This window comes from Schistocerca piceifrons, chromosome 5 (genome assembly GCF_021461385.2).
Source record: "Schistocerca piceifrons isolate TAMUIC-IGC-003096 chromosome 5, iqSchPice1.1, whole genome shotgun sequence".
In the NCBI taxonomy this organism is placed as follows: Eukaryota; Metazoa; Arthropoda; class Insecta; order Orthoptera; family Acrididae; genus Schistocerca; species Schistocerca piceifrons.
Genome location: NC_060142.1, coordinates 429493085 through 429507748, shown reverse-complemented (window position 1 = coordinate 429507748; position 14664 = coordinate 429493085).

The following is a 14664-nucleotide window of genomic DNA, read 5'->3' as shown; positions in this document are numbered from 1 at the left end:
GACAGCTTTCCTGGGCCCGTTGCACTAAGGGATGGTTGGTGTACAGCACACAGAGACTCTGAAGGGCACTGGGAGAGTCAGAGCAGATGACACAATTGAAAAGCCATGTCGCCGGATATACTGCATGGCTTGATACAGGACAAAGAGCTTTGGTGTAAATATTGAGTAGTGTTTCGGAAACCAATACCTAAAACATCGGTACCAATGACAAAGGCACACTTGACACCAGGGTCTGTCAGAGACCCATCAGTGTACACAAAGGTACTCACGCGAAGTTCTGTGTGTAGGTTGTGAAATTTATGGCGATAGAGCGAGGCTGGACTAGTGTCCTTAGGAAGCGAATGAAGGCCAAGGTGAACACGGGCCGTTGCACGAAGCCATAGTGGTGAAGGGTTCACACCCATCTGGTCGAAAGCGAACTCCAGGAGGCAACAAAAAAGAGGGACGCGCCCTGTACTGGTGATCAAAGGAGTCATCAAAGATGGAGGTATAGGATGGGTGGCCAGACATGGCAGATAAACGGCATGCTTATCTGCTGAGGAGAAAATCGCGGCAGTATGCCAGCAGCAGTTTGCCAGGTTCTGCATACAGACTCTCAACCAGACTAGTGTAAAAGGCAAAGGTGGCCAAACGGATGCTACGATGGTCGATAGTATTGAGACACACCGAGCGAGGTGGCGCAGTGGTTAGACACTGGACTCGCATTCGGGAGGACGACGGTTCAATCCCGCGTCCGGCAATCCTGATTTAGGTTTTCTGTGATTTCCCTAAATCGCTCCAGGAAAATGCCGGGATGGTTCCTTTCAAAGGGCACGGCCGACTTCCTTCCCCGTCCTTCCCTAATCCGATGAGACCGATGACCTCGCTGTCTGGTCTCCTTCCCCAAACAACCCAACCCAACCCCAGTATTGAAACAGCGTAGAGGGACGAACGTGCAGATGCATAAGCGAAACACTCATAGTCTAGTTTCTAACGGACAAGGAACCGGTATAAACGGAGGAGAGTGGTTCGATCTGCTCCCCAGAAAGTACAAATGAGGACACGTAGGACATTGAGGAACTGCATGCAACAATCTGCCATGTAAGACACGTGGGAGGACCAAGAAAGTTTCGTATCGAGCAGTTTCAACGAACGGAAGAGCAATAGGCCCAAGAAGTAAAGACTAAGGAAGAAACAAATTGCGCCGCCAGAAATTCATACCAACGGTTTTGTCAGTGGAAAAGCGAAAACCATTGTCGATTCTCCATGAATAAAGACGATCGAGACATCGCTGAAGACGCCGCTCAAGGAGACAAGTCCGTGGAGAACTGCAATAGATCGCAAAATCGTCAACGAAAAGGGAGCTGGAGATGCCCGGCAGGAGACAGGCCATTATAAGATTAATGGCGACAGCAAAGAGGATGCTCTGGATGGAGCGCTGAAGCACGTTTTCCTGCATTAAGGTGTCCGACAAGGCAGAACCCACACATACCTTGAAAACCCGTTCTTTTATAAATTCCTCAAGGAAACAGGGCATGCGGAACCCCACGTGTAGAGAGTACGGACGATACCAGTCCTCCAGCAGGTGTCGTAGGCTTTCTAAAAGTCGAAAAACACGGCCGCAGTGCGGTATTTCCGCAGAAAACCATTCATGACATAGGTGGACAAAGTGACGAGATGGCCAACTGCAGAACGGCGCGCTCGAAATCCACACTGTGCAGTGGTTAGTAAACTGCGAGTCTCGAGCTATCATACTAGCCAGGTAAGAATCATACATTCTACAACCTAGCGCCGCGTGGTCTTAGTCGTCTTGTTCCGGTACGCGCGGCTCCCCCTGTCGGAGGTTCGAGTCCTCTCTCGGACATGGGTGTGTGTGTTGATCATAGCGTACGTTAGTTTAAGTAAGAGTAAGTAGTGTGTAAGCTTAGGGACCGATGACCTAAGCAGTTTGGTCCCATAAGATCTTACGACAAATTCACAGGTTTTTTACACAACCTTGCGAACACAGCTGGCGAGAGAAATGGGGTGGTAGCTAGAAAAAGATGTTTGTCCTTACTGGGCTTAGGTATGGGTATGATAGTGGTTTCACGCCAGCATCTGGGAACCATGCCCTCTGCCCAGATGCGATTGTACATATGAAGGAGAGCGCGCCTACCTGCAAGAGAAAGGTTCTGCAACATCTGAATGTGAACATCGTCTAGCCCTGGGACCGAAGACTGGGATGAAGTAAGAGCATGATCTAGCTCCCTCATAGTAAAGGCAGCACTCACGTTTCTGAGAAGAGAAGGGTATCGCCCGAATGTTCAGGGTGATAGTGGGAGGAGCTCGAAGTCTTCGCAAAATAGCGGCCCACGGTGTTGGAGACAGTAATAGGGTCCACTATGATACCGTCTGCTATTGTCAGGCCGGAAATTGGGGACTGTACCTCGGTCCCATGGAGCTGTCAGAGGCTGGCCCACACGACAGAAGAGGCAGTGTAACTGTTAAAAGAAGTAGTAAAGGAAATCCAGCTAGCCTTTTTGCTATGCCCAAGAATGCGGCAACACTGTGCACGCAACTGTTAATAAGGAATGCAGTCTGCCATTGTAGGATGATGGTTAAAAACACGGAGGGCACGTCTCCATGCGCGAATTGCGTCGTGTTACGCCTCAGTCCATCAAGGGACCAGGACACGGAACAGTAAAAGGGAAGTGCAAGGAACAGAACGTTCTTCGGTGGTAAGGATAACATTTGTAAGATATTCTACCTGGTCATTGCAACTGGGGAAGTGTTGTTCGTCAAAGGTCGCCAGGGAGGCGTAAAATCTCAAGTCGGCCTTAGAAAACTGCCACTTGGGTTTGCATATAGGTGGGGTAAGAGTCAACAAACGGATAGCACACAGGAAATGGTCGCTTGAGTACGTGTCAGAGAGACTGGACCACTCGAGACGATGGGAAAGCTAGCATTGCAGAAGGAGAAGTCCAAATGGGAACAGGCGTGCATGGAGTCTGAAAGAAACGTGGGTGTTCCCGTGTAAAGGCAGATGAGGTTAAGTTGATTGAAAAGGTCAGCTAAGAAGGCTACTCTCTGACAGTTCTGGGAGAAACCCAAAGGGGAAGGTGCACATTAGTCACCAAGCAACAGAAAGGGGTGGGGGAGTTGCCCAACAGGATGGAGGAAGTCTGCCCTGGTGACATCGAATGACGGAGGGATGTAAACGGTACAATGGGAAAAGATCAAGTGAGGAAGGAAACTGTGGATGCAACAGCTTGAAGCCAGTTAGTCAGGGAAATGGGTAGACTATGAACGTCAAACCGGATGAGCAGCATGACTCCCTCATGAGATGGAATGCCGTCCTCGAAGGGGGGGGGGGGGGGGGGGGGGGGGCAAAGTGGATCGGTAAGAAATGCGAACGCTCAAAGCGGTCGTGAGGACGCAATTTTGTTTGCTGGAGGCAGACAACGAGTGGATGCTGCGATTCTAATGGTTCAAATGGCTATGAGCACTATGGGACTTAACATCTCAGGTCATCAGTCCCCTAGAACTGAGAACAACTTAAACCTAACTAACCTAAGGACATCACACACATCCATGTCCAAGGCAGGATTCAAACCTGCGACAGTAGCGGTCGCGCGGTCCCAGACAGCAGCGCCTAGAACCGCTCGGCCACCAGCGTGCGATTCTAAGAGCAGCCACAAGTCCTCTTTGTTGGATGAAAGGCCGAGAGAATTCCATTAGAGGAGAGTCATGAGGAGGAAAGAAGAGGAGGGAAAAAATGAAGGGGAGTCACCATGGCGGCTGACAAATGACAGCCTTAGAAGACTCACTGCTACAGGGCGCAGAGGCTGGAGGATCTTGTTCCATGAGATCTAGAGAGGCGTCGGCATTCTCGTTCTGTCGAACATGGTTGGCGGCCCGCACTAACAACACAGAGGTTGGCCAGGTGAGGGTATCACGTCGCGACACTGTTTGCCTTTGTTTTTGATTTCTTGGAGCCTTTCCAGTCGACAGAGGAAGACTCAGATTTTTGTTGGCTGGAGGGACGTAGGAAGTCTTTATGGGAGTATTCCTTGTGTCCTTTCCGGCCTGCCGTTTGTGTAGAAGGTGACTTCGCCCTGTGAGGCGAAAGTTTGGTAGCTCATTGCACAGCTGGAGGAGCAGACAGGGATGCTACCATGACACTGGGTGATTTTAAACCGCAGTGATGAATCTGATGTCGCATGTCTGCATGACCATGTCCTTCGTGGAGCGAGATGTAGCAAGGACAGTACTGCAAGTGCCAGATGGTAGAACGCAGGGTTTCCAACTAGCCAGCAACTTATGAGCGACTGGGTAAGGGACTTTTTCCTTCATCCAGATCTCCTGGACACCACGCTCATCGAAATACACGGGGGAAAATCTCGGGAGGAGGCGGCATGGTCGCCACTGCAGTTGATACAGCAGGGAGAAGGAGGCAGACAATCGCCCTCGTGAGCATCCCTACCACACGTTACACATATGGCAGGTGTCAACAGGACTTTCGAGTGTGGTTGTAACAAAGACACTAGTGGCAGCGCATGAGGTTTGAAATGTACAGTCGGACTGTGATAACTTCATAACCTGCTTTGATCTGAGATGGAACCATCACTATAAAAAGTGAGAAAAAAAGTGCATGTGGGTACTAAGGATGCATCTACCTTTTTTATCACTAGATGGACTGTAATGACACCCTGATGAGAGAGGTATGTTCGGATTTCAGCCTTGGTCAGGCTATCAAGCAGCCTAGTGTAAATAACACCATGAGATAAGTTCGGAGTTCGATGGGCCTTGACAAGAACAGGATAGCCGTGGGGAGTGAAACTGCAAGCAGTTGCTGCACTTGAGAACCAGAAGTAATCTCCAAAAGCAAAGTGCACTGCGTAACTGAGAGCATGATTTCACAGAGCCAGCAACTGCATCAACGTCTTTCTGAATAAGGAATGAATTTACTGCAGCAAAGGACAGACCATCTTCAGTATATGAAACCATGAGGAACTGTGGTGCAGTTGGCAGGTTTAAATCGTTAGCCTCATTCCGTTTGGTAGATGTTGATTGTGAGGAATATGATTGGCTCATTGTAAGATAATCTCCCATGACTTCCAGCATCTCTGATGGCACGCTCCGTCCAACTGGGGGTCCCTCAGAAGGGGACACACCCGCCTTAGGTAATTGTTCACACCTCATGTCACACTTCCCGAACATCTGATAGAGGGACCAATTGGCAATTTGGGAAGGTGGCAACTCAGGAAATTTTCCCTCCTTAGGCCTGGCCTGTACCCGGAAGTATGTGCAAACCCTACCTGTCAACCCACGCCTGGGAATTACGCGTAATCCAGTCACCCGTTACCCATCAGAAGTAATGCTACGACATACTGCATTGTTGCCAAATTTATTCAAGATGGCGGCGATGACATCATCCAAGATGGCGGCATGTAGACTTGGCAACAGTGCATGACGTCATCGAAGTGGCTGATTTTTGGCGGGAAAATAGGCCAATTGTGCTATGTCCACTAACCTAACCCTCGAGAAAAAATGGCAGGAAGTTTGATTTTTTGTGGGAAAATAGACCAGTTGCACTATGTCCACTAACCTAAGCCTCCAGAAAAAAGAAGCGCTAAATTCAAATTCCAACAGGATAATGCATGCAAAACCGTACTTGTCTTTACTATTATTCATTATCATTTATTATCATTCATTATCATTTATTATTATTTATTATTATTGATCTGCTTCCACTAGAAAATTCTCTCCAAATTCAAATTCCAACACAATAATAGCTGCAAACCTTACTTTTGTTTATTATTATTCATTATTATTCATTATCATTTATAACATTCATTATCATTCGTTGTCATTTATTATCATTTATTATCCTTTATTATTATTATTATTATTTATTATTATAGGCCTACCTCCACCAGAAAATTGCGCCAAATTCAAATTCCAACACGATAATGTCTCGAAAACTGTACTTCTATTTATTATTATCATTTATTATTTATTCAAGATGCCCGATTTTCTTGGTGAGAAAGCCATTTTCCTTACATCCATAACAAAAATCGATCACAAGTTCAAATCCCAACACCATACTCGATCACACGTACAATCTTTCTCCGTTACTTGTCATTTTTCACTGGTAACCTATCAGAATCGCGTCAAATAATAAACTGCACTTTTAGTAACCTAAGCCACATCCTTCGATTTTGCAGGGGGAAGGAAGGGACTGAAGACTTTATTTCAATCAGTACAGTCATCACTTGTTCTCCAACACAGTCAGCACACATCTTTGATACCGCAGTGCAGTCGCCATGACGTCCGCGCTCCAACTGAATTGGTTCAAATCCTCGCCACTCCCTGGCCCTGCCGGCCAGCGCGCGGAGACACTGCCGACTCCTGTCACGTGACGCGGCCACTCGCGCTGGACTGCTGGTACGCAGGGGGCTAGCCCAGCGATCGCTCCCATGTCGTAAACATGTTTTCGCTGGACATGCTGGAACTTGCCGAGTTTGACGTCACAGTGGTCCCTTGTCCGCTCACCATGTGTATTCGTCGCCTCCGCACATTTCCCACCAAAATTGTTTGCCTCGGAGCTGAATCACACAAAGGTCGGCCGTTCCCTGCCACACTTTTGGCGCCAAAGTTGTTTTCCTGGGCACGTTCAAACCTGTCGATGCCGACCACTCACCGTCCACCACGTGTCCTTGTGCGAGCGAGAATGCAGTGCTACACTTTTGGCGGCAAAGTCTGCTCGACAGTGGAATCCGCCATGACTGTATAACAGCACGTTTGGTCAGCACTAGAATGCTCACTTGTGCTTCCACCACCAACATAAGAAAATAGTTGCAAATGAAGCTCATCACCACTAAACCAAGCCACCAGCACTCAACCTCTTCCTACATGTTTCGGGTAAAAGGACTCATCCTGCACTAGGCCCATGGATGGAGGAAACAATTTACTTTATTTAGGAATGGAGTATCACATCGACATGTTCCACACCATACAGACCTGCAAAACACTCCTACATAACTCATTTATAATGCTCTAGACACACGCTTGCTAATTGTAAAAAAATAACTCATAGCACAGCCTACAGACATCAGTCACTTTCGAAGGAAGTCACCACAACGCCACCAGGCTCTTCTTGTTTCCTTGTGCTGTGGCTGTCCTTTATTTAAAATCATTCAATGTTATGCTATCGACTGTAAGAATATGATTTACAAGGTGAAAGGTATAGTTTCCTGTGAGAGGCCATACATCAGTCCATGTTAATGTCTGTTTAGAATCAGATACTGACTTCGAAGTCGCGGCAGAAAGACGAAATGTTAGTCAGTGTGCAAAAGCATGTTAGAAAACACTGTTTGAACAAGGGTCAGAGGTAGCTTCTCACTCGCTTGGAGTATGGGTGGTCAAACTTTAAAGTGGTCTGTGCAGCATCTGTATATTTAATATGATCTTTTTCAAATAGGCAGCTGCAGTTTGAGGTGTCTAACTTGGTGAGTTGTTAGGAATTCTTGGATGGTCGCACTCTGAGTTATTCGGGGAGAGTACTGTGAATTCGGTTTGTCCTCGCTGGAGGTGGATGGTATTGGTGCCTTCGTGACTTGTAAATATGATGAGCTTTTATAGCTGGTAATTTTTTTTCACTGTTTGATGGTAGAGGATAAAGATGATTGGGTGTTGAGGATCTGTTGTACTTGTATCTAGTTTGGGACATACTATGTTGCGCTCATTTCTGGCGAGTGGTCAAAACAAGGTCCTGTTGCAGTAACTGAGGTCGTCCTGTTTCCATACAGGCTGCAGACGGTAATAGATATGTCTTTCTCCAACTTAAATTGCAGAGATCAGATGGGCAAAGATAAATGCATACTCATCTATGCTCAGAAAGGGAGAATGCTTTTTTATTATTAAGTGAGTTTTGGCCGGAGTGAATATGGTTTTATATATGCAAGAGCTTAGGATTTGTGAGTGGAAATTGTCAGCGAAGAGTGAATGACGTCGGGTTCGCTGGCTGGGGTAGACACTGTTTACATGACCTGCTGGAGATGCAAGGGGGAGATAGAGATCTGTTCTATTCAGGAGTCCATTTGTGCACTGTATGTCGTTAGACAATAGCTGGAGAGCAGGTATAGAGACAGCCTACTTCAGCATGATGGTCCTGCGACTGAGTGGGTAGCTGTTTAGATGGACAGACATGTCGATAGCATAACATTGAATGATTTTAAATAAAGGACAGCCACAGCACAAGGAAACATGAAGAGCCTGGTGGCGTTGTGGTGACTTCCTTCGAAAGTGATTGATGTCTGTAGGCTGTGCTATGAGTTATTTTTTTACAATTAGCAAGCATGTGTCTAGAGCATTATAAATGAGTTATGTAGGAGTGTTTTGCAGGTCTGTATGGTGTGGAACATGTTGGTGTGATACTCCATTCCTAAATAAAGTAAATTGGTTCCTCCATCCATGGGCCTAGTGCAGGGTGAGCCCTTTTACCCAAAACTTGTAGGAAGAGGTTGAGTGCTGGTGGCTCAGTTTAGTGGTGATGAGCTTCGTTTGCAACAATTTTCTTATGTTGGTGGCGGAAGCGCAAGTGAGCATTCTAGTGCCGAGCAAATGTGCTGTTATACAGTCATGGTGGATTCCACTGTCTAGCAGACTTTGCTGCAAAAAGTGTAGCACTGCATTCTCACTCACACAAGGACACATGGTGGACAGTGAGCGGTCGGCATTGACAGGTTTGAACGTGCCCAGGAAAACAACTTTGGCGCCAAAAGTGTGGCAGGGAATGGGCCGACCGTTGTGTGATTCAGCTCCGAGGCAAACAATTTTGGCGGGAAACGTGCAGAGGCGACGAATACACGGCGTGAGCGGACAAGGGACCACTGTGACGTCAAACTCAACAAGTTCCAGCGTGTCCAGCGAAAACATGTTTACGGTGTGGGAGCGATCGCTGGGCTACCACCCGGCGTACCGGCAGTCCAGTGCGAGCGGCCGCCTCACGTGACAGGCATCAGCAGTGTCTCCGCATGCTGGCCAGTCGGACCAGGGGGTGGCGAGGACTAGAACTAATTCAGTTGGAGCGCGGATGTCGTGGTGACTGCACTGCGATATCAAAGATGTGTGCTGACTGTGTTGGAGAACAAGTGAAGACCGTACTGCTTGAAATAAAGTCTTCAGTCCCTTCCTTCCCCCCTGCAAGGATGTGACTTAGGTTACTATAAGTGAGGTTTATTATTTGACACGATTCTGATAGGTTACCAGTGAAAAAAGATAAGTGACGGAGAAAGTTTGTATGTGTGATCGATTATGGTGTTGGGTTTGAATTTGTGATAGATTTTTGTTTTGTATGTAAGGAAAAGGCTTTCTCACCGAGAAAATCGGACCCTCTTGAATAAACAATAAATGATAATAATAAATAGAAGTACAGTTTTCGAGACATTTTCGTGCTGGAATTTGAATTTGGCGCAATTTTCTGGTGGAGGTAGGCCTATAATAATAAATAATAATAATAATAATAATAACAAAGGATAATAAATGATAATAAATGACAATGAATGATAATGAATGTTAATAAATGATAATGAATAATAATAAACAAAAGTAAGGTTTTGCAGCCATTATCGTGTTTGAATTTGAATTTGGAGGGAATTTTCTAGCAGAGGCAGGTCAATAATAATAAATAATAATAAATGATAATAAATGATAACGAATGATAGTAAATGATAATGAATGATAGTAAATGATAATGAATGATAGTAAATGATAATGAATGATAGTAAATGATAATGAATGATAGTAAATGATAATGAATGATAGTAAATGATAATGAATGATAGTAAATGATAATGAATGATAGTAAATGATAATGAATGATAGTAAATGATAATGAATGATAATGAATAATAATAAAGACAAGTATGGTTTTGCATGCACTATCCTGTTGGAATTTGAATTTCGTGCTTATTCTTTCTGGAGGCTTAGGTTAGTGGACATAGCACAATTAGTCTATTTTCCCGCCAAAATTCAAACTTCCCGCCATTTTTTCTCGAGGGTTAGGTTAGTGGATGTAGCACAATTGGTCTATTTTCCCGCCAAAATCCGCCATCTTTGGTGACGTCATACACTGTTGCCAATTCTACTTGACGCCATCTTTGATGACGTTGTCGTCGCCATCTTGAATAAATTTGGCAACAATGCAGCGTGTCGTAGCACGAAGGTTGCCCCACTACTGTCAGACATTCAGGAATGCACAGAAAGGAAGAAGAATCTCTAACGCCGAAGCAGAGGAAGGACAGGAGAAAGGGAATGAAGAAAGATAAAAGGAACGACAAACAATGGAGAGGCTGTTCTGACGTCGGCTATTCAAAATGCAGAACACATTTCCTAAAACATCCCAGTCATGTTATCCAATGGAGGGGAAAAAATAATAGCAAGAGGATAGACATGCAGCACAGAAGGGAAAAGATGTTGCGAAGGCTGGGGCCTCTTGGTGACCAAGCACGAACCTACCAAAGAGCGGCGAGCCCCCTGGGGGGAGTTGAAAAGAAGGAGTATGTAGGCAGAGAAGATCATGACGACATGGGCTCACCTCATGGAGAAACTGGTCACATGGTAGCGTCGCAGCGTCTATAGATACATACTGAGAGCAAGTATGTAACTGCCCTTTTATTGACGAGACGCTGGCGTCCTTGCAACTTCACCATTGAAATTTGTCCATTGTGCGACCCCTCACCACCTGGTTGGTTGGTTGGTTGTTTTGGGGAAGGAGACCAGACAGCGAGGTCATCGGTCTCATCGGATTAGGGAAGGACGGGGAAGGAAGTCGGCCGTGCCCTTTCAAAGGAACCACCCGGCATTTGCCTGGAGCGATTTAGGGAAATCACGGAAAACCTAAATCAGGATTGCCGGACGCGGGATTGAACCGTCGTCCTCCCGAATGCGAGTCCAGTGTCTAACCACTGTGCCACCCCGCTCGGTTCACCACCTGGATCAGTATACCAACTCAAGCGGGGGTGATATGAAAGAACCAACTCCCAGCTGTTGGCTTTCATAGGCCCAGAGGAAGCATCTTGCACAGTTGGCAAGACATGTCAACACTGTACCGAAAGCAGCAAACGCGCCAGGATGCACTGGTATCCTCCACCCTAATGGCCAAAATCGTCGCCCCTTTATCGTACAAAGACATTCAAAGCAACTTTTCTGCACTTATTTGTAACGTGACTGCTGGATTAAATGAATGTGCTGTCGATGTCGCACTTGCTGGGACGAAAGTAGAAGTGAGGGACAGTTTAGTGAGGTGACTAACTTTTCTGCAACTTACTATTATTACGTTTAATTGGACGGTTAAATTTCGATACTCCAAAAGGATGAGCTATTTTTAATTAATTATTTGAAATGAATGGATTCTTTATACGCCACTCACTTATTCCTCCAATTGGTAACATCCTACTAATTTATATGTTTATGTTATGCCTCTATAAAGAAAAGAAGGCAGCTGCTGTGTATCTCGCACCCGTTTTAGAAATAAAGTGCTCAGTACTGATGTGCTCCTGTCCCAGAGCAGCTAAAGGCGGGGTGTCGGATTTTCAGATACTATTGACCGATATGGTTCACTACTGTATGTGAGTCGGACATTTGGACTGAGGCAAACTGTTACATGACAGAGTCGAGATTTTTATTCAGGAAGTCAACGCTGGTAAAAATAACAAAACCACAGTCATTCCTAAACCACAGTCATTCCTAAGCAGTATGCTCACGCTCACAGACAATCTACAGATCTATACGCAAAATAATTCGCCAATATAGCAAATATGCTTTTCGTGAACTAATGAACAATAGATAAAAACTTTCCTAGCGTTTCATTCGTCAGGGTTGCTCACAGGCTCGCGACATGAAATATATTTCTACAGGCTGCTGACCATATCTGAGCTGTAACTCTCTACTCTACACGCTGCCGATAAGACCCAAAAGCTACTAATTGCTATTATAGATCACTCCAGCATGACATCGTTCGCAACAACATGGCAATGTACGAAGTGACTCGGGCTGTTGGTAAATTTTATTGTGATAGTGTCAGATTATTTTCATTAGCACTTCCTAACATTACATCTAGGAGAGACCCTTTATATTCACAAAAATTACAACTTCAAACGTCTGATTGCAAATGACATAATGCGTTAAATTTTGACGTTAAGTATGTACGCGAAAAAAAATGGAAAAGGTTTGAAATTATGCTTAAAGCTTGTTGAAAGTCGCTAAGCGTTCTCATTACGAAACACTGGGTGAATATAGTCTGGGAAACATGCGCTCCATTTCAAGCAAAAGCTAGTTTTTCACGCTTCTGCAGTGTTTATGACGTCATATCTCCTTAATTATGTATCATAGAATATCATTTTCCAAGTTCATTCAGTGATGATGTAGATACTGTGTACAAAATGCGTTGCGAATAGCGTTACTAGTAAAAGAGTAACAAATTAAAACGACATGCCTGATGTTGGAAGTTTTACTGCCTGCCATTTTAAGAAGAAGCTAGTTTTTCAGGGATGTAAATGTCTATGACGTCATATCTCCTATATGACGTACAGTGACATCATTTTGCCACATACATTCAGTGGTGTACGAGGATACTATCTGCAAACTGTATTGCGAATGGAATCGCTAGTAAACAAGTAATAAATTAAAACATCATGTTTGATGCTGGTGCCGGCCAGGGTGGCCAAGCGGTTCTAGGCGCTACAGCCTGGAACCGCGCGACCGCTACGGTCGCAGGTTCTAATCCTGCCTCGCGCATGGTTGTGTGTGATGTCCTTCGGTTAGTTAGGTTTAAGTAGTTCTAAGTTCTAGGGGACTGATGACCTCAGAAGTTAAGTCCCATAGTGCTCAGAGCCATTTGAACCATTTGATGTTGGCGTTTTATTGCGAAAATTTAGTAAACGATAAACCTTTTTTCCTTTCATAGTTTCGTAAAGTTTTCAAATTATAGGTAAATTTTGTTTAAAGTAGCTAACTGCTCTCATCTTCAAATACGGACGTAGTTGACACTGTCTCAAGACAAATACCCAGTTCCAAATCTTATCTTGTTGTGTTAAACTTTCACCGTTAAGACTATACTTCTTTATGTTTAGATTATGACAGCATTTTAAATTTTTTACATTCAGTCAACAATAGGCTACACGAAACACTGAAAAGCCCATTTTTGTTGCTCCTGGAAGTCGTTAGACAAGTAAACTGCAACTGCTTTCGCGTTCCGGAATTGTCGCTTAGCCCGTAACTCGCGTGGTGACTTTTCTGTAACGTATACCACGAGGTCGGATCTCTGGGTCCCCTATGTTTAAACCGAGATATAAGGCAAAAATCATTTAAAATTTTTAATTTATGCTATACAACATTTATTTTTACAATTATTTAAGTGTTGTTTAAATGCTTCTAGTTTATTTTATTGCACTAAACAAAGCCTGCAGCATTTTACTATTTATCACACAAAATTATGTGCTTTCGTGTGATAAATAGTGAAATGCTGCAGGCTTTGTTTAGTGCAATAAAATAAACTAGAAGGATTTAAACAACACTTTTAAATAGTACACATGAATACACTGTTCTAATCCTGAAGTCTCTGTAAGAAATACATTTCCAAATGAAACTAAATCCAGGGTTTAAATTTGCGCATAAAAAGTCCACCCGATTACATTTTGATCATCACTCAGAACACATTCGATTTTAACGGACACTTTAAGTATTTCATTGAAGAAACAGACAGACCCCCATCACCAACTTTCCTGAAGTTCTTCCTCTGAATGATACTCTTGTTCGATAGCAGAACTGCGATCACTGGCTAATGCAAAATCGTCCTCTTTTTCGTTTATTTCTTGTTCTACATCACTGACACCTTCCTCCACAGGCCGACTAACGATTTCATCAAACTCGAATGACACATCCGTGCCAACACATTTTGAGCTATGCGGTACCGTACTGAAGAAAACACATACGTAGTTCACGAGGCGCGGTCTAGGAGACTCAAACACCTATCAGTAACACGTGTCAACAATAAACACGGAAGGCGTTAATGCAACCGACAATAAACACCGTAGGCTTGGCAATTTAAGGAGGCCTTGCCGCAGTGGTAACACCGATCATCGAAGTTAAGCGCTGTCGGGCTGGGATAGCACTTGGATGGGTGACCATCCGGTCTGCCGAGCGCTTTTGGCAAGTGGGGTGCACTCAGCCCTTGCGAGGCAAACTGAGAAGCTACTTGATTGAGAAGAAGCGGTTCCGGTCTCGGAAACTGACATACGGGCGGGACAGCGTTGTGCTGACCGCATGCCCCTCTATACCCGCATCCAGTGAAGCCTATTGGCGAAGGATGACAGGGCGGCCGGTCAGTGCTGTTGGGCCTTAATGGCCTGTTCGGGAGGAGTTAGTTTTTCATTAGTAATATGAGTAATAAGTAATGAAGTTATCAGTTTCCTTGAGTATGTAGCACTTCAGAAGCTAATCAGAGCGTAAGATGACTCCGCAGGTGTCACATCAGCTACCTAAAGGCACCCACCAACTATGGGGCGAGTGCAAACGACAAGTGTTGGATGCATTGGTTGCAAACACCGATTAATACTTTCCAATGACTTCAGCTGATTGCTATAGTATCTTAGTTGCTTTGATTGATAATAAAGTAATGTTACAACCAGCTCGTATAGCCTA